Source organism: Zingiber officinale, chromosome 6A (assembly GCF_018446385.1).
Source record: "Zingiber officinale cultivar Zhangliang chromosome 6A, Zo_v1.1, whole genome shotgun sequence".
Lineage (NCBI taxonomy): Eukaryota > Viridiplantae > Streptophyta > Magnoliopsida > Zingiberales > Zingiberaceae > Zingiber > Zingiber officinale.
The window spans coordinates 91,698,161-91,723,127 of record NC_055997.1 but is presented as its reverse complement, the minus strand read 5'-3'; positions in this window follow the sequence as shown (position 1 = coordinate 91,723,127).

Below are 24,967 nucleotides of genomic sequence, written 5' to 3'. Positions count from 1 at the left end.
AAATTTAAGTTTAATTTTTAAAATAAATTTTTAAGTTAAAAAACATTTAAATTTAATTTTTAATATAAATTTTTAAGTTAAAAAAAAATTAAAATAAATTTTTAAGTTAAAAAATTTTAAGTTTAATTTTTAAGATAAATTTTTAAGTTAAAAAAATTTAGGTTTAATTTTTAAAATAAATTTTTAAGTAAAAAAAAATTATGTTTAATTTTTAATATAGATTTTTAAGTTAAAAAAATTAAGTTTAAAATAAATTTTTAAGATAAAAAAAATTTAAGTTTAATTTTTAAAATAAATTTTTAAGTTAAAAAAAATTAAGTTTAAAATAAATTTTTAAGTTAAGAAAAAATTAAGTTTAAAATAAATTTTTAAGTTAAAAAAAATTAAGTTTAATTTTTAAAATAAATTTTCAAGTTAAAAAAAATTTATGTTTAATTTTTAAAATAAAATTTTAAGTTATAAAAAATTAAGTTTAATATAAATTTTTAAGATAAATTTTAAATTTAAATTTAAAATTTGATTTGATTTTAATTTAATTTCATTTTGATTTAAATTTTAATTTTGATTTTGATTTAATTATAATTGAGTCCTTAGTCGTCTCACCCGATCTACGTTTTTAATCAGGGAATCCTATAATTTTGTGAGATGAATTAGGTTCAATTTTAGGATTTGGTTTTAACTTTGTGTTAGATTCAGGTTTAACTTTGGGTTCAACAGATAGTCATTTTCTGGATAAACTTCTGGGCTATGGTGAGTCACTTGGACATTATTAGAGTAACCATGCCTTCGAGATTTTCCAGATAGTCCTATCCACTAGACTTAGTACAAAACCTTGGTCTAACTGGTTAGGATACATAAAGGGTAGCTTCGGTCAGTTCCACTTAGTCAGATGCACCAGGTCGAAGCCATATCTTCCTAGACACTCATAGACTGAGCTTCCCTGACGTATTATCATCCAAAACTTCACCATTATTATTTTTCAAGTTAAACTTGAACACCTTTCTAATTAGTCCTAAGTACCCTGCTGGGTAAATTAGTTTGGGTTACCTTTCCGGGTAGATTAGTTTTGGAGGTGCCAGCTATTCTGGAGCCTCCCCTTGAATTATTGGCCTTTAATTTAATTTTTCATTCTAGGTTTATGTCTATTTCTTTTATAGTTATAGTTTACTTAATGATAGTCTGAGTTTTGGTGAGTTTTAAAATATTTATATTTTGAGTTTTTTTGTCTAGGTTTGTATTCTGATTTTTGATTTGATTTATTTGACTTTACGTAATATATTTTGTCTTTAGGTATGTAATATTGGTTAAGTCCTACTTGTGTGGTTAAGCACGCTTTCGGAACCCAAGCTTTACTTGTTGGTTTGTGTTGGGTTATCAATGATTTAAATGTTTTATTTGAGCTTGACTTATAGCCAAGTCCGATTTTATTGTAAATTGCTTTTTGGTTATTTAAGATTAGATCTAAGTTCTTAGATCTTGTTGTGAATTTTTCTAACATATCTTTTAATTTGTTAACTTCTAATTTTAGTGTCAAATTTTCCTCCTCAAGTGTTAGATCTTGAGTTGGATTGTTATTCGTGAGTTGTTCCTTGAGATTTTGATTTTCTTCAAGGAGTAATTCATTTACTTTTTCTAATTTAACCAATATTATTCAAACACGAAATAATTTAAAAGAATTTTCGATTTAAGTTAAGATATACCTCTTCGGAACCTTCGGAAATGAGTATGGACTCGTAGCTCGATTCGGGTTCGGACCCGTCTTCTGATTCACCTTCCAACTCAGCTTCGTAGGCCATTAGCGCAAGATGACTCTGGTGCTTCTGATCTTCGACCTCCGATTCATCCGAGGAGGTGTCGTCCCATGTCGCTTTGAGGGCCTTCTTTTTGGTCGTCTTCGGTTTGTCGTTCTTCAATCTCGGGCACTCATTCTTGTAATGGCTCTTCTTGTTGCATCCGAAGCACGTCACATTCCTTGATTCTATTGGAGAATTGATCTTCTGAAGGTCCTTCTTGCTGAAGCTCCTCTTCCTCCTGGTGAACATCTTCCTTACCAGGTTCACCAGGTGCTCTTCATCTTCAGAGTTCTTGTTAGAATCTTCTTCAGGTTCAGGCTTGTTCTTCTTTTCTTTGGAGGAACCTGCAAACAAAGCTATACCTTTCTCGGATCTAGCGTTAGTTTGTTCGTGTAGCTCTAATTCATAAAAAAGTTCGTCTAATTTTAATTTAGATAAATTTTTTAAAATTTTGTAGGCATCTACGATAGATGCCAACAAACTATTACGCGAAAAAGTGTTTAACGCGTACCTTATCAAATCTCTGTTATCCATCTGGTGGCCTATCACGTGGAGCCCATTGAGGATGTTCTTGATCCTCGCGTGAAGCTGACTTGCTGTTTCTCCTTCCTTAGCGTCACTGGTCCCTTCATGCAGCTCGATCAACTTGTCTCATAGCTCTTTAGCATTCTGGTGCAGTCCTACCCGGTTTAGCTCTTCCCTTGTCAGTCCGCATTGTAACGTGTTGATCGCCTTGTTCTCCGTTGATACCTTCTTCTTTATGTCTGACGTCCATTGTTCAGGATCAAGTAGATTCCCAGAGTTGTCAACTGGTGCTCGGTAGGCTTTTGTGACGCTCAACCATTGGTCGAAGTCCGTCTTTAGATAGACCTCCATCCTTTTCTTCCAGTACAGAAAATCGTCTCCGTTGAATAGGGGAGGATGCACCGTACTGAAGCCTTCGATCTGAGACATCCTTCACACAAGAGAGTAGCTAGACAAGCAAAGTCCCAAGACTTGGTCTTGGATTAGTAATGCGGGAAGAAAGAGAAATAATATAGAAAAACTAAATTGGTGTTGCACCAATTTAGATTAACTGCAACGAGAAAATATTTCTAAAAAGATAATAATACCAGTTTGGAATTATGCGAAAAACTAAAAAGCCGAAAAAAATGGAAAAAAATTGTCACCCCCTTGTCTGACTGGTGGTTGCACCAAATCAGAATGGTACCTGCTCTGATACCACTTGTTGGATCGTGATCGTTCGATAGAGGGGGGGTGAATATCGAAAAACTTTTGTAAAGAGTTAAGCAGTGGAAAAAGTATAAGTGAAAAGAACAATGCTGACACAGTTCGATTTACTTGGTTCGGAGCCTGTATCGACTCCTACTCCAAGGCCCGCACACAAGGGTGCTTCCGAGGAGCAATCACTAATTAATTCGAATAATGATTACAAAATAATTAAGTACAGAAATGCTAGAATTAATTAGGAAAAATAAAAATCGACAATTAGTAAAGAAAGAGCGTACTAGAACTTTGTTGGAGAGCTTTTCGCAGCGTCGCATGAGCACCAGAGATCGAATTCACAGTTGTTGGAGCTCCGCCTTTGACCCTCCTTATATAGGAGGCTCGGGGCACCTGGAACCTTCAGGCCGCCCTGGAGTGACGTAGCCGACCCAAGCAGGAGGCTCCACGTGGCGACGACGCGAAGATGATAGAATTTGCCTCCGGGTGCCCGGGTACCTCCCGGGCGCCCGAACCCAAGTTTTCCAGCAGACTCCTGTTGGAGCAATCCCAATGGTCCGCAGGACCATGTGTTTTGGTGTTTGGGCAAAGGGTTTAAGTTAGGATTGCCCTCGTTATTTGATATGTGTACTTGAGTTGTGCAGGACTGCAGGTGACACATGTGACTCAGGTTGACGGCTTCGGGTCCGGTGAAGGATGGAGCATCCGAGGGACCGTGGACAAGACAACGAGGACAAGGGCCGAGGGAAGCGACTTCGAGGCATACGCGAAGGATGGCATTGCGGACGAGCCGCGGGCTTGGATGTATCCGAGGGACGAGAGCCAAAGGAAGTAGGCTTGAAGGCAAGAGGTCAAAGCTGCAAAGAAAGCGTCAAATGAGTCATAAGGGTGAGGTACGAGTGCATGAGAGATTGTACTCGGAGTAAAATCCTAGTTTTAGGGTTTCACTGTAGCGGTACTGCAGCAGTTACTGTAGCGTACTGTAGCAGTTACTGTAGCGCACTGTAGCAATCGACTGGTGATGGATCAGTCGACTGATACACTGTAGCAGAGCCGTTGAGAGAGCCGTTGGGCTGACACCAGTCGACTGGTGCAAGGACCAGTCGACTGGTAACGGGCAAATCAGGTTCTAATTTGTTCCAAGCTCTATAAGAAGGAGCTTGGTATGGCCGACCAAGGTGACAAAATTAGACTTGGTTAAAGCCTAATTAGTAGTCACCAAAGTGCTCAAGGATCTCTTGTGTCCAAGTGTTCTTGGTTGAAGTTGTGGTGAGGTTTCTCCACCCACAAGGAGCGGTTTGAGCTAGCCGGAGTTTCCGGGGACTAATCCACCGATGGATTGAGGGATCGTCCACCTTACGGACAGCCGTGGAGTAGGAGCATCATCTCCAAACCACGTTACATCGACGTGCATTGGTTTGCTTGTTCTTTTCTTTATCTTTAGCTTTCGTATTCGTAATTTGTATTGTATTATTCCGCTTGCGCACTAACGAATACGTAGGAAGCCATCGATTTGGGTGAGACGCTATTCACCCCCCCTCTAGCGGCCACCGATCCTCCAACAACTCCTTCTTGCAAGAAAAACTTTAGTCCGAGGTAATTATACCCTGCAACACAGATTGTTAGCACATTTTTATAGATAAGAAAAATAGTAATTAGATCCTGTCTCTCTGAGACCGGAATCTAGTCAAGATCTCGACTTAGAGTTCCGAGATGGTTCTAAGTCGGATCGGCGCCTAAGTTCCCTTCCTGGAAACGCGTCCTCACAGTCACTCAACTCCAGTGACTTATCTTCACCTACTTGCCAGACGTCCGGTCAGCCCTTCGACTCGTCTGGACTTCGCGCGAGCTATCCGGTCAGCCTGTCTGTAAAATACCGGAAATAGGCGGATATGAATAAGGGAATTTTCCGGAATTTTTGGATATTTTTCGGGAATTTTTTGGAGTTCGTACGGATGAGTTAACGGGGATCAAGATGGGGCCCGGAAAAGCCTGTTTAGGCTACCCAGTTTTAGTAAGGAAAAGTTTTATTTTTCTTTTCCTTTTTACTTTTCTTTTTCTTTATATTTTCCTTTATTTTCCTTAATCCCTCCGTTTTTCTCCCTCGCGCACCCGAGCCCCATCCCGACGTCGCCTCCTTTCTTCTCCTCTCTGCCCTAACCGCCGGCCGGCGGTTTCTCTCTTCCGAGCGCCGACCGCCATCGCATGTGACTTAACACCGTCGGGTGTTGCTCTTCAGCCCTCGCGTCGGCCTTCCCTCTCCTTTCCGAGGCAGCGCCGCCCACGGGAAACCAAGCGCCGGCCACCGCGACACCCATCTCCGACCTGTGCCCTAGACTCAGCCCGACATCACTGCCGGCACCGGTTTCTCAGCGTCGGCCGCCGTTGCCGTGCCTAGATTCACCGCCGACCACCTCTGCCTTAGCTCTTCACCGCTGCCACTGCCGGCGCTTCTCCTCACTGCCGCCCGACGCCTTCCCCTTCCATGCCCTAGCGCCGGTGCCGCCACCACAGCCGACGGCCGAATCTCTCTGCCGATCGCCACTGTGCGCTATCTTGTTGACAGCCGCCGATTCTCTGATGCTGCCGGTGCCCTTTCCGGCGCCCTCCTTCCTTCCGAGCAGTGATCTTTAAGATCAGAGATTGGATATTCTTCTTTGTTATAGGTCAATCCTTCTTTGTGGTGGATCAACAAACACGGCTACGGGATAGGTAAGGAAATTTAGGTATTTTTGGTTTGAGGCTCAGATTTACAGAATTATAGGTGCTGCCCTAATTGATAGTATAGGGTATTTAATTGTTGTTGTGGATTTTATTTTGGTCCTGGTAGTGTGGAGGATTTTTCAGCAGCAAGCAACCTTTCACTGCATTCGTTTGGATTGTGAACTGAGGTAAGGTTTAGGGTTTTACTTTGATCATATTGTTGATGATTGATTGATAGGATTAGGTAGTTTGGAATTGATCTAACGGTAGATTGGGGATTAGGTAACTAACCCTAATTTATCGTTAGACTTTATTTAGATAAGTTGATGATTATTATTTAGGGTTTTGCCCTAAATGGTTTTAAGGATTTATTTAGCAATTCATTCAAATTTTAGCTAAATAAAAATATATTTATTGGATACAGGACTTTGACGCGAGACGAGTATCTCGATGTCGGATTTGGACATTCCTATTGGAGGCGGGTACTTTTGACTTATGTCATTTGATATGCTTAGTAATTAAATTAACATGTTGCATTAATTATGTTTCTTATCTGTTTTCGGTTAATCACTACCCAAATCTTACATGCTTGATTGATTGATTGGTTTTGCATCTCAGGTATATTTTACCTGTTTGTACATGCTTATAGGGGTAGTGATATGCCATGCTTGACCATGTTCAGGACCTAGGTTTTTATACCTTCTGTGTACCTTTGATTCGATATGATTCGTTGACCTAGGGTGCACTTTTCTATATATATGGATTAGGTCAGGATGTTTATATGGTTATTGCCATGCATCATTTGCATGATTGCATGCTGTGCGATAGTCCGCTCCATTATTGTTGAGCACATCGCCAGTTACATGGATCTGCACACACCACCACTCATGGGTTAGTGGTCGATTCAGGATGAGTGTGTTGCAGCAGGGACTCTGTTAGGCACCGTTGGTCCGCTCATGGGTAGTGTGACACAACGTGTTATCCGGCAGGGATTCCTCCCCGTCTTTGAGTCCTCTGGAGTTGAGAATTCTCCATCTATGATTATAGGAGGATAGGTAGTATGATCCGGACAACAATTCACTAGTTAACCTTTCGTAGTGAGCAGATTGTCACACCCACTACCACTCGGCCTCACTTTTGTATGAGATGATCGTGGCGTCGGGGTGACCAGACGCATCATTGGCATCATATGCATGATGCATTTATTGCTTGTGTTTGTGTTTGCTGCATTTATATCTGCATATTGTTTGGATACCTATGTTTGACATGCATACAGGTCTTATCCCTCGGATTGTTTGACCTTATACTCAGGACCTGGTTATACAGTAATCTCCTGTTTATTTCAGATGCATTCTTATCTTTCTTATCGAGACTATGCGCATGATTAGTGCTAGGTGTTGTTTCTTTACTTTGCATATCAACTGTACTGCTGAGTGTTGGACTCACCCGCCTCCATTGTTGTTATTTTCAGGTTGATGCTGTCGGGAGGGAGTTCGTCGCTAGTCCCCACTGCACGTAGTGCTACTCCGCTTTGGTTTTTCGGTTGTTTCATTTTAGCTTTCGCTATCGGACTTTATTTTAGTTTTGTTTTGGACTTACATATGGATATTGTATGGAATTTTTCCGTTGGATGAACTTTTCAGTATGATTTGGATTTACTCTACTACATGCATGCGGCGGAAGAGGTAGAAAAATCGGTTTTGGGCTTTCTGAGTGTAGTTGAGTAGGGTGGATTTCAGTCGAGTATTATTATACTGGTTGGTCAGCCAGAGGTGAATATATATATAAACTGCGTGGTGATTGATTTTATTTATTGTTATGATTCCAGCTACTTGTGGCTGAGTATTTAGTGCTTGTAGAAATTTTTGATTGTCCGTACAGGGGGGAGATCTTACCAAATTTTCTCGGACAGGGACTCCTCCAGGCGTGACAATTTAGTGGTATCGAGCCGGTTATACGATCTTTTGTTTCGTATTTTGGATTTTGGATTTATCCGATACCAATTTATTGGTATCGAGCGGTTATGGATACCGCTTTTGGTTTCGGAGATTTATCGGATCTGGATTGTTGGTATTCGGATATTTGGGTTAGCCTGTTTGAGTCAAACTAGGCATTTTCGATTTTCGATATGGTTATGTTTGGATTTATTTGGATTTATATGTACGTTCGGAATTTTGAGGTCAAATTGGGACTGGACAGACATCTCCAGACGGCAAATAGGTATGTTGTTATTTTGTGTTGGTTATATTGGTATTGATATCGTAATTTAATTTAACGAGTGAATCTAATATTTCTATCGTGATATTTGACTACTAAATCAATAACTCTGGGATCTCTGGATATGCGAGATGCCCATTGTTAGTGAGCCCGATCGGGGGCGGACTCAGATGCGGAGAGCATCGGGCCTCAAATCCGATAGCTCCTGTGAGATACTGCTGGCCACACCGGCGGTATCCACGCCTACCCATTTACAGTACCATCGGGTACCATTGGTGTACAGGCGTACGCTCCGGTAGCGACCTACGGTGTATTCGGGACCCGCCACTTTGACCTCTGATGTGACACCACACCGGTGCTTTGTACCTCCAGTGCCTCTGATGGCGGCCTTGTTCCACATCCGGTACCTTTTCCTACTGTACCTCCAGTTGCCACCACGTTTGTTCCCAGGCAGTCCACCGGCGGCTTATGCTCCGGTATATCCAGCAGGGTTCCTCCTCCGGTTTATTCAGCGGTACCACAGTAGTATCGGCTCCGGTGTTTAGGCAGTTCTGCGGTAGTCCGACATAGCTCATCGATATTGTCATTGCGAGCTAGGATTCCGGCTTGGCCGAGTCGATGAAGACTCGTTTCACTCTTTCCGCGGAGATCTCGAGTATGGCTCTATCATGGATAGAGACTATGGAGCGGACTTTCTTCTATATGGCTTGCTCGAGTGGGAGAAAGCAGAGTGGTGCTTACCATTTATGGGATGAAGCTAATGCAGTGGGTTACTCGGCTCTATTATTGGTGGCGCAAACGTCACATGGACCGAGTTGAGAGGCTTTTGAGCGTTTCTTTCCTTATCTATCGGATGTCTCACGTGATTTTATGAGTCGAGGCGGAATAACCGCTCGATTGACCAGTATGTCTGAAATTCCTCCGGTTGGCTCGGTTTTGTCGAGTTAGTTGCGGAGGGAGAACTCGCATGATCACGGTTTATACTGAGGTTGGACGGTTATCTGCATGCATATACTGACTTCTTGGATTAGGGATTTCATCCTACTACGATGCATTGAATCGAGCTTTGATGATAGAGTTAGCTCGGCGAGCGGCATATCGGGACGGAAAAGAAAGCATACGGGTCGACATCAGCAGGTCGGCCAGGAGACTCAGCGACAAGACGACCTCGGTAGTCGCGACAGTCGGTCGAGTTCTTACAGGGCGTCGTGAGGCCCTCGAAATCGAGGCGGTCTTCTTGGGCGTTCCGGTTTTCTCAGTGAGCAGCAACCACCTTCCGTGATACTCATTGTTTGGATGTGGATCGAGATCACCTCACCCGGCTTGCTCTGGGGACGGTCGGTTTGCTTTATTGCAAGCTGCCGGAGCACCTGAGCAGAGTGTCGGTGAAGGCTCGGCCTGACACGGCTTTCGGAGGTCAGTCGGAGGGACCGTCTAGTCGATCGAGGCATATCGAGGAGGCGAGCCCAATCTTCCACAGCGTCGGGAGGTAGCTCCTCCATGACATTTGGCATGCTTGGACAGAGTACTCCGGTGCTTGTAGCACCCGAGTTTTGCTCGAGACCTTATTATCCGACTCGAGCGATGTCGGACTCGTTCGGCCAGTCGATATCAGTCACCATCCTCTCGGTCTTATCGGCACATAGTCCAAGACGCCTCGATGGCGAGCTTACGGCCGCCCGGCCGTGCAGCGGCATACCACCTCCTCCTCCGGAGACCGGTCGTGTTCATGCTATTACCGAGAGGATGCTCGGTGGGACGGCGGATCTGTTTCCGCGATCGATTTCCATTTATGCATTCTCCGATATTTTGATTGATACTGGTAGTTCGCACTCTTTTATATCCCGTACTTTTATGCGGGAGATTGGTAATTTTAGATTGCAGTGATTGATCGTCTCCCTACCGTCCGGTGATACTTTAGACGTCACCCAGGAGATCAGAGGTTGCCCGTTAGACTTTGGCAACATGATACTTACGGTAGATCTTCTAGTATTGGAGATGGTCGAGTTTGATATCATTCTTGGTATGGATTGGCTATCAGTATATCATGCTACCGTTGATTGCCAGACGAGGGTGGTCACCTTCCGGCCTCCGAACCAACCCTCGTGGAGTTTCACTGGCATCAGAGACGACGGCATCTCGATTATTTCGGCGATTCAGGCGCAGAAGCTGCTGTCTCACGGCTGTCATGGTTTTCTGTTGTCGTTGATCAGTACTGAGGACAGTAGTAGTTCGCAGCTCTCCGACGTTCCTGTTGTCCGGGAATACCCAGATGTATTTCCAGAGGAGCTGCCAGGTTTACCTCCCAGAAGGCCAGTGGAGTTCGCTATTGAGCTGATTCCGGGAACCGCGCCGACATCGAAAGCTCCGTATCGTATGGCACCAAAAGAGTTGAACGAGCTGAAGGTTCAACTCCAGGAGCTTTTAGACAGGGGATTCATTCGCCCTAGTGTTTCACCATGGGGTTCTCCAGTTCTGTTTGTCAAGAAAAAGGATGGTACTATGAGGTTGTGTATTGACTACAGGCAGCTGAATTCAGTGACCGTCAGAAATAAATATCCATTACCACGGATTGAGGATTTGTTTGATCAGCTCAGAGGTACATCAGTGTATTCTAAGATTGATCTGCGATCCGGATATCATCAGTTGAGTCGAGATTACGATATCCAAGACGACATTAGTGCGGATATGGTCATTATGAGTTTTGGTAATGCCATTTGGGCTTACCAATGCTCAGGGTGTTTATGGACTTGATGAACCGCATTTTTACGAGTATCTGGATCAGTTTGTTATCGTTTTCATTGATGACATATTGGTCTACTCTCGTTCGAGGAGGAGCATGCACGGCATCTTCGCACAGTCTTGGAGATTCTTCGACGACATCACCGTATGCGAAGTTCGGCAAGTGTGCATTCGGCTATCCTCGGTTGGTTTTCCGGGACACGTGGTTTCTAGCAGTATTTCAGTTGATCCTCGAAGATCGAGGCATCACCGGTTGGGAGCGGAAAGTCGGATTCGAGAGATCCAGTTTTACGGATTAGCCGGATATTACCGGCGTTTTGTCGAGGGCTTCTCGCGTATTGCTATGCCACCGACTTACCCGGGAAGGCGTGAAGTTCATATGGTCCGAGGATTGCGAGACCTCTAGGAGCTGAGGCGGAGATTAGTGTCGGCTCAGCTTTTGGTTTTACCTTGGAGAGGATGGATGCTTTACACCGACGCGTCTCTTCAGGGTTTGGTGCTGTACGATGCAGCACAGCGAGTAGTCTCTTATGCTTCTCGTCAGTGAAGGAGCATGAGAAGAACTACCAGTTCATGACTTGGAGTTACGCCATCATCTTTGCTCTGAAGCTTTGGCGTCATCATTTATATGATATCACATTTGAGATTCTCACGATCATAAGAGTCTCAAATATATTTTCACCCAGAAGCTTAATCTTGACGGAGGAGATGGATGGAGTTCTGAAGGACTACGATTGTACCATTAGCTACCACGGAAAGCTAATGTGGTTGCGATACTCGGCAGAAGTCCAGAGGACTTTGGCTTGCCGGATTCGATCACGGACTTGATTCGGCTTTCTGAGTTAGATCTTGAGGAGCGAGGACCAGGCGAGGCGGTTACCATGGTTGCTCGATCGTCGATCGGGCGAGGATCCGAGAGCGCGAGCTAGTGATCGGCATTGCGGTTTATTAGCGATCGGATAGCTTAAGGCGTGAGACCGAATTTACGAGACGAGGAGGTATCATATACTTAGGCGATTATCGTACCTCGGTCTCATCGGTCTTACAGGAGTTATTACAGGAACCGTTCTCGATTTGCGATCCATCCAGGAGGACCCGTATGTATCGAGACTTGAGACGTTCCTGGTGGAGCGGTATGAAGAAAGACAGCGGTTTCGTAGCTAGATGTCTTGTCTGTCAGCGGTGAAGCAACAGAGACCTGCAGGATTACTTCAGCGGATTCCTATTCACGAGTGGAAGTGGGATCACATTACCATGGACTTTGTGGTAGGGTTGCGAGGACACGGCGAGGTCATGACGCGATTGGGTAATCGTTGATCGATTAACCAAATCGGTACGCTTTGGAATTGATCCCTGGATCGATTGGCAAATCTGTATTACCGATTATCGGACTACATGGTGTTCCATTGAGTATCATTTGGATAGAGATCCAGTTCACGTCTCATTTACGGCGATGCGGCGGGCCTTGGGCACTGAGCTCCGTTTGATCTGACCTTCCATCCACAGACGGATGGGCAGTCGAGCGGACCATTCGGACTTTAGAGGACTGCTGAGATCATGTGTTATGGATTTGGAGGCGATTGGGAGGACCATCTGCGATTGGTAGAGTTTGCCTACAACAGCAGCTTCCATTCGGCTATCCGATGGCACCGTTTGAGGCGTTGTATGGTAGACCTTGTCGGACACCGTCCTTTGGGATGAGGTTGGAGAGGCCCATTGTTGGGACCTCATAGAGTTCAGCAGGATGCAGAGTTGGTCCGTACTATCGGACGGAGGCAGGATCGCCAGAAGAGTTATCTTGATCGGAGACGGAGACCATTAGAGTTCTCTGTTGGTGACCATGTATTTCTGAGTTTCACCCACGAAGGGTGTGAAGAGATTTGGGAGATAGCTCAGGGTACATTGGTCCTTTCGAGATCTTGGAGGATCGGAGCGGTAGCTTACCGACTTGCACTACCACCCTGTCAGGCGTGACGATGTATTTCATGTATCCATGCCGAGGAGGTATGTACCCGATCCGACGCATGTCTTGGCAGATATCCTTCCATTCAGCCTGACATTACCTATGAGGAGGTTCCGATACGGATTCTCGACCGGAAGGGCGTCGCTGCGGAACAAGACTATCCGGCTGGTTAAAGTCGGATGGCGGATCATTCGGACGAGGAGGCTACTTGGGAGCTCGAAGACACTATCCGAGCTCGATATCCCCATCTTTTCACTTGAGGTATGAGATTTATTTACCGTTCAGCATTTATACTCTATATCTGTTGTTAGTACTTGCTGATGGTAGATAACGAAATTTGGGGACCAAATTTTTATAAGTGGGGGAGAGTGTAAAATACCGGAAATAGGCGGATATGAATAAGGGAATTTTCCGGAATTTTTGGATATTTTTCGGGAATTTTTCGGAGTTCGTACGGATGAGTTAACGGGGATCAAGATGGGGCCCGGAAAAGCCTGTTTAGGCTACCCAGTTTTAGTAAGGAAAAGTTTTATTTTTCTTTTCCTTTTTACTTTTCTTTTTCTTTATATTTTCCTTTATTTTCCTTAATCCCTCCGTTTTTCTCCCTCGCGCACCCGAGCCCCATCCCGACGCCGCCTCCTTTCTTCTCCTCTCTGCCCTAACCGCCGGCCGGCGGTTTCTCTCTTCCGAGCGCCGACCGCCATCGCATGTGACTTAACACCGTCGGGTGTTGCTCTTCAGCCCTCGCGTCGGCCTTCCCTCTCCTTTCCGAGGCAGCGCCGCCCACGGGAAACCAAGCGCCGGCCACTGCGACACCCATCTCCGACCTGTGCCCTAGACTCAGCCCGACATCACTGCCGGCACCGGTTTCTCAGCGTCGGCCGCCGTTGCCGTGCCTAGATTCACCGCCGACCACCTCTGCCTTAGCTCTTCACCGCTGCCACTGCCGGCGCTTCTCCTCACTGCCGCCCGACGCCTTCCCCTTCCATGCCCTAGCGCCGGTGCCGCCACCACAGCCGACGGCCGAATCTCTCTGCCGATCGCCACTGTGCGCTGTCTTGTTGACAGCCGCCGATTCTCTGATGCTGCCGGTGCCCTTTCCGGCGCCCTCCTTCCTTCCGAGCAGTGATCTTTAAGATCAGAGATTGGATATTCTTCTTTGTTATAGGTCAATCCTTCTTTGTGGTGGATCAACAAACACGGCTACGGGATAGGTAAGGAAATTTAGGTATTTTTGGTTTGAGGCTCAGATTTACAGAATTATAGGTGCTGCCCTAATTGATAGTATAGGGTATTTAATTGTTGTTATGGATTTTATTTTGGTCCTGGTAGTGTGGAGGATTTTTCAGCAGCAAGCAACCTTTCACTGCATTCGTTTGGATTGTGAACTGAGGTAAGGTTTAGGGTTTTACTTTGATCATATTGTTGATGATTGATTGATAGGATTAGGTAGTTTGGAATTGATCTAACGGTAGATTGGGGATTAGGTAACTAACCCTAATTTATCGTTAGACTTTATTTAGATAAGTTGATGATTATTATTTAGGGTTTTGCCCTAAATGGTTTTAAGGATTTATTTAGCAATTCATTCGAATTTTAGCTAAATAAAAATATATTTATTGGATACAGGACTTTGACGCGAGACGAGTATCTCGATGTCGGATTTGGACATTCCTATTGGAGGCGGGTACTTTTGACTTATGTCATTTGATATGCTTAGTAATTAAATTAACATGTTGCATTAATTGTGTTTCTTATCTGTTTCGGTTAATCACTACCCAAATCTTACATGCTTGATTGATTGATTGGTTTTGGCATCTCAGGTATATTTTACCTGTTTGTACATGCTTATAGGGGTAGTGATATGCCATGCTTGACCATGTTCAGGACCTAAGTTTTTATACCTTCTGTGTACCTTTGATTCGATATGATTCGTTGACCTAGGGTGCACTTTTCTATATATATGGATTAGGTCAGGATGTTTATATGGTTATTGCCATGCATCATTTGCATGATTGCATGCTGTGCGATAGTCCGCTCCATTATTGTTGAGCACATCGCGATTACATGGATCTGCACACACCACCACTCATGGGTTAGTGGTCGATTCGGGATGAGTGTGTTCGGCGGAGGACTCTGTAAAGCACCGTTGGTCCGCTCATGGGTAGTGTGACACAACGTGTTATCCGGCAGGATTCCTCCCTTCGTGTACCGGGAGTTGAGAGCATTGCGCTCCCCATCTATGATTTGGGGTAGGAGGATAGGTGTACTCCGGCATCCGTCCACTCGGTCACTCATCGGGAGTAGTGACGACAGAGTGCACGGTTGCCCTACCCACTCGGCCTCACTTTTGTATGAGATGATCGTCGGGGGTGACCAGGACGCATCATTGGCATCATATGCATGATGCATTTATTGCTTGTGTTTGTGTTTGCTGCATTTATGTCGCATATTGTTTGGATACCTATGTTTGACATGCATACAGGATTCCTTATCCCTCGGACTGTTTGACCTTATACTCAGGACCTGGTTAGTACAGTATTCTCCTGTTTATTTCAGATGCATTCTTATCTTTCTTATCAGGAGACTGTACGCATGATTAGTGCTAGGTGTTGTTTCTTTACTTTGCATATCAACTGTACCTGCTGAGTGTTGGACTCACCCCGCCTCCATTGTTGTTATTTTCAGGTTGATGCTGTCAGGAGGGAGTTCCAGTCGCTAGTCCCCACTGCACGTAGTGCTACTCCGCTGCTGGTTTTCTGAGTTGTTTCATTTTAGCTTTTCGCTATCAGACTTTATTTTAGTTTTGTTTTGGACTTACATATGGATATTGTATGGAATTTTTCCGTTGGATGAACTTTTCAGTATGATTTGGATTTACTTATTACATGCTCGCCTGAACGCGTAAGAGGTGAAAAATCGATTTGGGCTTTACGAGTGTAGTTGAGTAGGGTGGATTTCGAGTCTTATTATTCTGCGTGGTTGTGTATGAGAGATATATATATATATAAACCGCGTGGTGATTGATTTTATTTATTGTTATGATTCCAGCCGTGTGGCTGAGTATTTAGTGCTTGTAGAAATTTTGATTGTCCGTGTACAGGGGCCGAAATTTTCTCGGACGGGGACTCCTCGGGCGTGACAATTTAGTGGTATCGAGCCAGGTTATACGATCTTTTGTTTCGTATTTTGATTTTGAGATTTATCGATACCAATTTATTGGTATCGAGCGAGTTATGGATACACTTTTGGTTTCGAGATTTATCGGATCTGATTGTTGGTATTCGGATATTTGGGTTAGCAGTTTGCAGTCAAACTAGGCATTTTCGGATTTTCGATATGGTTATGTTTGGATTTATTTCGGATTTATGTGGAATTTTGAGGTCAAATTGGGACGGAACATCTCAGACGACAAATAGGTATGTTGTTATTTTGTGTTGGTTATATTGGTATTGATATCCGTAATTTAATTTACGGATATGAGACGATCTACTCGTATTCTGCGAGGCGTGGTCGGTCGACCACGTGCGAGGACTCTGGGATCTCTGGATATGCGGAGATGCCCATTGTTAGTAACCCGATCGGGGGCAGACTCGAGATGCGGAGCATCGGGCTCTCAAATCCCGATAGCTGTAGAGATACCTGCTTTGGCCACAACCGGTATCCACGCCTACCCATTTCTGTACCGTGAGTACCATTGGTGCCGACGCTCGGTGACCTACGGTGTATTCGGGACCACCGCCACTGACCTCTGATGTGCAGACACGGTGCTTTGTACCTCCGGGCCTCTGATGGCGTTCCACATCCGTACCTTTTCCTACCGTACCTCCAGTTGCCACCACGTTTGTTCCCAGGCAGTACCACCGCCGGCTTATGCTCCGGTATATCCAGCACCAGGAGTTCCTCCTCCGGTTTATTCAGCGGTACCACAGTAGTATCGGCTCGGTGTTTCAAGCAGTTCTGCCGTCCCGACATAGCTCACCGATATTGTCACCGCACGAGCTAGGATTCCAGCTGGCCGAGTCGATGAAGACTCGTTTCACTCTTTTCCGCGGAGATCTCGATCCGAGTATGGCTCTGTCATGGATAGAGACTATGGAGCGGACTTTCTTCTATATGGCTTGCTCCGGGAGAGCTGGCTGCCTACCATTTATGGGATGAAGCTAATGCAGTGGGTTACTCGTCTATTATTGGTGAGCGCGTCACATGGTTCAGAGAGGCTTTTGAGAGCCGTTTCTTTCCACTGTCCTATCGGATGTCTCGCCGATAGGATTTTATGAGTCCGAGGCGAATAACCGCTCGATGACCGAGTATAATACTGAATTCCTCCGGTTGGCTCGGTTTTGTCCAAGTTAGTTGCGGAGGACGGAACTCGCATGATGCAGTTTATACAGGGTTATCTGCATGTACAGCTTGCTGGATTAGGGATTTCATCCTACTCCGATGCATTGAATCGAGCTTTGATGATAGAGTTAGCTCGGCGACAGCATATCCGGACAGGAAAAGAAAGCATACGGGTCAGACATCAGGGCAGGTCGACCTCAGAAATCAGGGCGGTCTTCTTCAGGACGTTCCCGGTTTTCTCAGCAGAACCGGCAACCACCTTCTGGTGATACTCATTGTTTCAGATGTGGATCCAGAGATCACCTCACCCCAGCTTGCTCTCTGGGACAGTCAGTTTGCTTTTATTGCAAACTGCCGGGGCACCAGAGCAGAGATTGTCAGCTGAAGGCTCAGCACACGGCTTTCGGAGGGTCAGGTCAGAGGGGACCGTCTAGTCAGTCAGGGGCATATCGAGGAGGGCAGAAAGCCCAATCTTCACAGCGTCAGCAGGGAGTAGCTACTGTGCTCCCTGCTGATCGATCCAGCACGCTACTGTGCTCGGGGCAATATTCTGGATCCAGTGATCGATCCAGCACGCTACTGTGCTCGGGGCAATATTCTGGATCGATCGGCTGATCGATCCAGACTGGTCAATCGATCCAGTGATCGATCCCAGGGCTTTCTGTTCGCGACAGAAGGCATCCGAATTGATCGGCTGATCGATCCAGGAGCTTACTGTTCGCGGTACGAACTTCTCAATCGATCGGCCGATCGATTGGGGTTTCTGATTTTGTACTAGAAGTCTGATTTCAGCACTGTTTCGTGCCTCAATCACACATACAAGTTCTAAAACAACTGGGAAACATTCTAACATCATATAACCAATGTTCTAAGCATGGTAGAGTGCATAATTTACTAGTTCATGGCATTTAACATACTAAGGTGCGGAATAATAAAATGCTAACAGTTCTAATGTTCAAACCAAAACTCGCTGCAATTCCCTAAGATCTTTGTTCCAAGTTCCATCCACACACATCTTCATCATTGCATTGACCTCCAGCCTTTGCTAGTCCATCTTCCCTTTACCTTTATCTGCAGTATAAGGAAAATAGTATCTGTAAGCTTGAGAGCCTAGTAAGAAACAATTTACCTCACTAAAACATGCATACGATGCAAATTATGTTTTTAAAACATGCTATTTGAAATACATTCTGAATATGCTAAGCATGGCATGACATACAACACATAGAAGCAAAACTGATCATGGCAATAAAGCTAATTATAAACTATCATGTTGTATCAACAGAAAGCTAAATTGGTACCAAAGCTAGGCTAGGCTAATACTAATCTGGTGCTAAAGCTGTACTAAACTCACATAACTATTTTGTGATGTTTGAAAACTATATTCATAAATAGATTAAAATAATAATCATGCTGCTGTTTGGGCCCGGCAACTGTACTTGCTATGCGCGCATCCCTACTAGACCCGGGTTTGCAAGTCCCGAATTTAGTAGGGTTACTAGGTTATCTGAACCTAGGGGCGACTATGGGAGCCTGACCCAATGGATATCTAATCCAGTACAGTGCCACTGATAAAATAAAATACTGGTTATAACTGAATTTTTGCTATTATTGCTATTTCTAGGTTATCTGAACCTAGAGGCGACTGTGGGAGCCCACCCATTGGACCGTAGTCCCATATAAGCTGTAGTAAAACTGCATATACTAATTAAATGCTTCTATTACATTTAGCTAAATTATTAAAATGCCTGAGTCGCATTTTAATTGCTCTGAACATACTATCGAACACTTGGCGTGCACTGTTGCACACCCTATGTGCCCAAAAATCCATATACTACTAAACTAAAGCATGCAATCACACGAGAGCTACTTATACTGCAGGTGAGGGGTTTCTTACCTCCTGTTCGAATTTTCTTACAAATCTAATCGCTAGGTTTTCCGGAGGAGAGATCTCTTCGACGATCTTCTCGTGTCTATGTGTTCCTCTCGCGGAGGGGAGCGTCCTCGTGTCGGAGTCATCGCCGGAAAGTACCCCTATGGCCCTAGGGACGGAACCCTAGGTGTGCTTGTGGTTGGCGCCGAGAGAAGAAGAGGAGAAGGGGTTAGGGTGAGGGTGAGGAAAAGTTACGTTAAAAATAACTCTTCACTTATTAATTCCCTATTTATATTAAGTGGTTAATTTCGCCCAACTCTAATATAAATTTAATTGCCTCCCTTTTCTTTCAGCACGGCCCTGCTGGGTTCACTTGGTTACTGGAGTCCGCTATAAGTCGTAGGATCTAATAGGTTTCGGGTTCAATTCCCGCGTAGACTATTTTACGATTCCATTTATTTTTGCTACCTCCGCTACTCTAAAAATTCTGTAAAAATATCCTAAAATTCCTGAAAAATACTAGGATATTTCTAATAATTATTTTGAGAATTTTCAGGCATTACAATCCCCCATAGCTTATAAAATGTTCGTCCTCGAACTTAAAATAACTCTGGGTACTTCTGTCTTATGCTGGCTTCTGTCTCCCATGTTGCCTCTTCTGCTGTGTGATTTTGCCAAATGACTTTTACTAATGGTACCTCCTTGTTTCGCAATTTCTTAACTGCTCGATCTACTTTGAGTAGGTCGACTATCATAGCTGAGGTCTTCGCGGACTTGTACCGTTTGGGGCTCAATCACCTGGGTGGCATCTGGGATATGCTTCTTCAGCATAGAGACATGAAATACATTATGAACAGCTGACATTTCCTGGGGTAGCTCTAGCTCATATGCTACCTTGCCAACTCTTCTGCTGATGAGGTATGGTCCCACATATCTGGGACTTAGTTTGCCCTTCTTCCCAAAATGCATTACTCCCTTCATGGGAGCTACTCTGAGGAACACTGAATCCCCAGCTGAAAACTCTAAGGGTCTGGCGACTCTGAGTTGTCTCTATCCTCTGGCGGATCTGCTGTATAGATGTTGTGGTGTGCGCTACTAGATGCATGCGGAGTTCTAGTTCCTTCATTCACCACTCTCATGATTGGAGACTACACCTCCGCCCATAGAGAGCCTCGTAAGGTGCTACGATAGTGGCACGATAGCTATTGTTGTATGCAAATTGCTAAACTCGGATATTTGCACCAACTACCCTTAAAGTCTAGGGCACATGCGGAGCATATCTTGATACTGATTTACTCGCTCAAGTCGACCATCCGGAGGATGGAAAGTGCTAAATTTTAACTTAGTACCCAACGCCGACTGTACACACTCACAGTGTGACTGTCTCTGTCTGAAATAATGGTCCGTGGGACTCCATGTAGTCTGACGATCTCCTTGAGATACAACTGAGCTAGCTGTTCCATGGAGTAGGATATCCTGATAGCTAAGAAGTGGGCTGATTTAGTCAATCTGTCGACTATTACCCAGATGGCGTCGAAGCCATTCATGGTTCTGGGTAATCCCACTATGAAATCCATGGAAATATCTTCCCACTTCCATTCTGGGATCTGGATAGGCTGCAGAACTCCTCCTGGTCTCTAATGTTCTGCCTTGACCCTTTGACAAGTCAGGCAGGTGCTAACATATCTAGCGATGTCTCTCTTCATCCCAGGCCACCAAAAACGTTTTCTTAAGTCTTGATACATTTTGGTAGAACCTGGATGCATCGCATAAGGAGTCCTGTGAGCCTCATCTAAAATCTTCCTCTTTAGTTCTTCCTGGTCTGGAACACAGAGTCTGTCACCGAAGTATAATACCCCACTAACGGACACTCTGAATTCTCTACTTTCTGATTCTGCTAACCCTTGCTTGATTTTCTGAATTTCAGGATCCTGTTCCTGAGCTGTTTGGATGTCACCAAGCAGGGTAGATGCTAATGTCATAGTAGAGAGTTGTCCCACTATGAGTTCGAGACCAAAATCTGTGATCTCTTTCTGTAGGGGTGGTGACATGGCTGCTAGGGATAGTAAGGTAGCATCGGACTTTCTGCTAAGCGCGTCTGCCACCTTATTGGCTTTTCCTGGATGGTAGAGGATGTCTATGTCATAATCTTTGACCAGCTCAAGCCATCTACGCTGCCGCATATTTAGATCCTTCTGAGTGAAGAAGTACTTCAGACTCTAGTGATCTGTATACACTCTGCACTGAGCTCCATACAAGTAATGTCTCCAAATTTTGAGAGCAAACACTACTGCTGCAAGCTCAAGGTCATGAGTAGGGTAATTCTTCTCAAATTCCTTGAGTTGTCTCGAGGCATAGGCGATCACCTTACCATTTTACATCAGTACTGCTCCTAGTCCCAATTTAGAGGCGTCACTATAAATATCAAAGCTGTCTGTGTTTTCTGGTAGAGCCAAAATGGGAGCACTGGTCAATCTCCTCTTTAGCTCACTGAAGCTGTTCTTTCTGTTCTTCCTGGTGAGAGCTGTCAGTGGGGAGGCTATCCTGGAGAAATCCTCTACGAACTTTCTGTAATAACCTGCTAGTCCCAAAAAGCTTCTGATCTCACTGGCGTTCTTGGGTCTTTTCCAGTTACTCACAGCTTCTATTTTACTAGGGTCTACCATGATACCATCCCTTTAGATGATGTGACAGGAAGGACACCTGATCTAACCAAAATTCACATTTCGTGAATTTGGCGTACGGCTGGTTCTGCTGAAGAGTCTGCAATACTATTTTCAGGTGCTCTGCGTGTTCTTCCTGAGTTCCTGAATAGATAAGAATGTCATCGATAAATACAATAACAAATCTATCTAGGTAGTCCCTGAATACTATGTTCATGAGGTCCATGAAAGTAGCTGGAGCATTTGTCATGCCAAAGGGCATGACTATGAACTCGTAATGTCCGTATCTAGTCCTGAATGCTGTCTTGAGTATATCCCTTTCTTTAACTTTCACCTGATAATAACCTGACCTGAGGTCTATCTTAGAGAACACTGCTGCTCCCTTTAGCTGATCGAACAGGGCATCTATTCTGGGAAGAGGATACCTGTTCTTAATCGTGACTTGGTTCAATGCTCTGTAATCTATACACAGGCGCATGCTCCCGTCCTTCTTCTTTACGAACAATACAGGCGCTCCCCATGGTGAGTGAATAAGACGTATGAAGCCCTTGTCAAGCATCTCCTGTAGTTGCTCATGAAGTTCCTTCAGTTCTGCTGGAGCCATGCGGTAGGGTGCCTTAGAGATAGGATTTGTACCGGGAATGAGTTCTATCTCAAATTCAATCTCCCTGTCTGGTGCTAGACCTGGTAACTCCTCAGGGAAGACTACTGGGTAGTCACATACGACTCGGACCTCTGCTAGCTGTTGGTCCTTGTCCTGATTGTATTGACTACTTGTGCTAGGAATCCCGTACATCCTGAATCCATTAATTTATGTGCTTTTAGAGCTGAGAGAAACTTCTTGGCCTTTCTCTTTGGTTCTCCGATGTACTCGAACTGTACTTCTGCTTCCGATTGGAATACGACTTTCTGTTTCTGGCACTCTATAGAGGCACCGTATCTGATCAGGAAGTCCATTCCAAAGATGACATCATAATCAGTCATATCTAGCACTATCAGATCACAAAAGAGTTCTCTGTCTGCTATAACAACTGGCACTGCTCGGAGCCAGTGCGTGGATGCCATAATTTCTCCGGAAGGTAACGTCGTCAAAAATTGGCTACTGAGTACCTCTGGAGGTATCGCTAACTTTTCGGCAAATGCCCTGGATATATAAGAATGGGTTGCCCCAGTATCGAATAAGACAGTTGTACTTTGCTGTAAAATACTGATCTGACTTGTAACAACTGTCGAGGCATTTGTTACGTCCTCTCTGGTGAGTGAGTAGATCCTCGCATTGGTCGTAGCTGGAGGGGCCTCTAATCTGCCCTGGCTGATGTGTGGACCATCTAGAACGGTCTGCATCTGATGTAGCTGTGCTGGCTGGCCTCCGTACTAAATCGGCTATAGTTGAGGAAGAATTGTCTTGTTTGGGCATTGCTTAGCCATATGCCCTTCCTGTCCACATTCAAAGCATCCTCGTGTGCCCTTACAACAAATTCTAGGGTGGAATTTCTCACAAGTAGCACATTTGGGATAACTAGGTTGTTTACTAGCTGGTCCTCCTTTCGGGTAACTCCCTGGTTTGCGCTTGTTGCTGGAGTTCCCTTTCCAGTTAGAGCTGTGGCTCTGTTGTTTCTGAGTACCTAAACCTCCTTGTCCTTTGGACTCTGAGAGGACTTGCTTCTGCTGCTTGATATTGTTCTGGTAGTGCTCGATGGTCAGAGCACTGCTGACTAGTTCTTCGGTGGTTTGCGGCCTATGAACGCCGCCAGCCACGTTCATCGCTATTTCCAGCCTCAGCATCTTGAGCATCAACCGAACTCGTTCTTTTTCTGTGCTGACTAGTTCAGGGCATAGACGAGCCAATCTGTTGAATTTCTTCACGGCTTCCTCCACTGAAAGGTTGCCCTGGCGAAACTCAGTGAACTCGTCGTAGTGGCGGTTTGTGACCCGCATGTGAAAGAACTCCTCGAAGAATTCTTTCTCGAAGTCAGCCCATGTCATCTGGTTCACTAGGCGCTTCGCTCGAATTCTCTCCCACCACATACGTGCGTCTCCTGCTAGGCAGAATGAGGCGCACTTCACCTTCTCGTGTTCTGGCCAGTCCAGAAGCTCCATCGTGCTCTCCAGTGTTTTGAACTAGGCTTGAGCATCCCATGGTTCACTGGTGCCTAAGAAGTTCTCGGGCTTGACTCTCTGCCACTGGATCAGATAGGCTTCTCTCTTTGCCTCTGTTGCTGGGGCTACTAGTGCTGTAGGCTGGACTGGGGGAACCTCTATAACTACAAGGGTTGCTATGTTTGGTTCCGGGGTGACAGTGGGAGTATTCTGCTGATTACCCTTTAAGGTGGCTATCTGAGCCACTAATGCTGTAAGGTCTGGGGGAGGCACTGAACTGCCTGCCTCGTGCTGGGGCTCAGTAGCTGGTGCCCTTCTAGCTTGACGTCCTCTTGCCATTTCTAAAGGAAGAGAGGACATACATAACTAATACTATCACATTTAACTAATTACTATAATCAACCATGTTAAACACTATCATATATCAACATGCTTTAGCTATCTATAAACATAACAGTAAGAACACATAAGTAAGAGGAGAGGTGTTCTTACTTGGAAGTTGCAGGTTCAATGCTGATGTGTGTGAAGGAAGTATGGAACTTGCTCTGATACCACTCTGTAACGACCCGCCTTCTACTGGCTGGGCTGTAAGGTCGGACCGTCACATTATGCTGTGCTAAACTATATCCATGACCATCACTAAATCTAGATACGGAAGCTGTACTAATTAAAACTTTGCTAAGCTCTTATCATTTCTTTATTCTATATGTGCTAAGGGGTGTAATCTAAACTATTCATGACATATTTTATCTCCCCCATGGTCAAGGAACTGAACTAAGGGTCTTCCGACTGTTGTCAGGCCTCCCAATCGATCCATGGATCGATTGGAATGGTCTAATCGATCCAGTGATCGACCCAGCATGCTACTGTATGTGGAACTTAGGTTGGATCGATCCAGTGATCGATCCAGCATGCTACTGTGCTCGGGGCAATATTCTGGATCGATCGGCTGATCGATCCAGACTGGCCAATCGATCCAGTGATCGATCCCAGGGCTTTCTGTTCGCGACAGAGGAGCTTACTGTTCGCGGTACGAACTTCTCAATCGATCGGTCGATCGATTGAGAAGCCTCCAATCGATCGGCCGATCGATTGGGGTTTCTGATTTCGTACCAGAAGTCTGATTTCAGCACTGTTTCGTGCCTCAATCACACATACAAGTTCTAAAACAACTGGGAAGCATTCTAACATCACATAACCAATGTTCTAAGCATGGTAGCGTGCATAATTTACTAGTTCATGGCATTTAACATACTAAGGTGTGGAATAATAAAATGCTAACAGTTCTAATGTTCAAACCAAAACTCGCTGCAATTCCCTAAGATCTTTGTTCTAAGTTCCATCC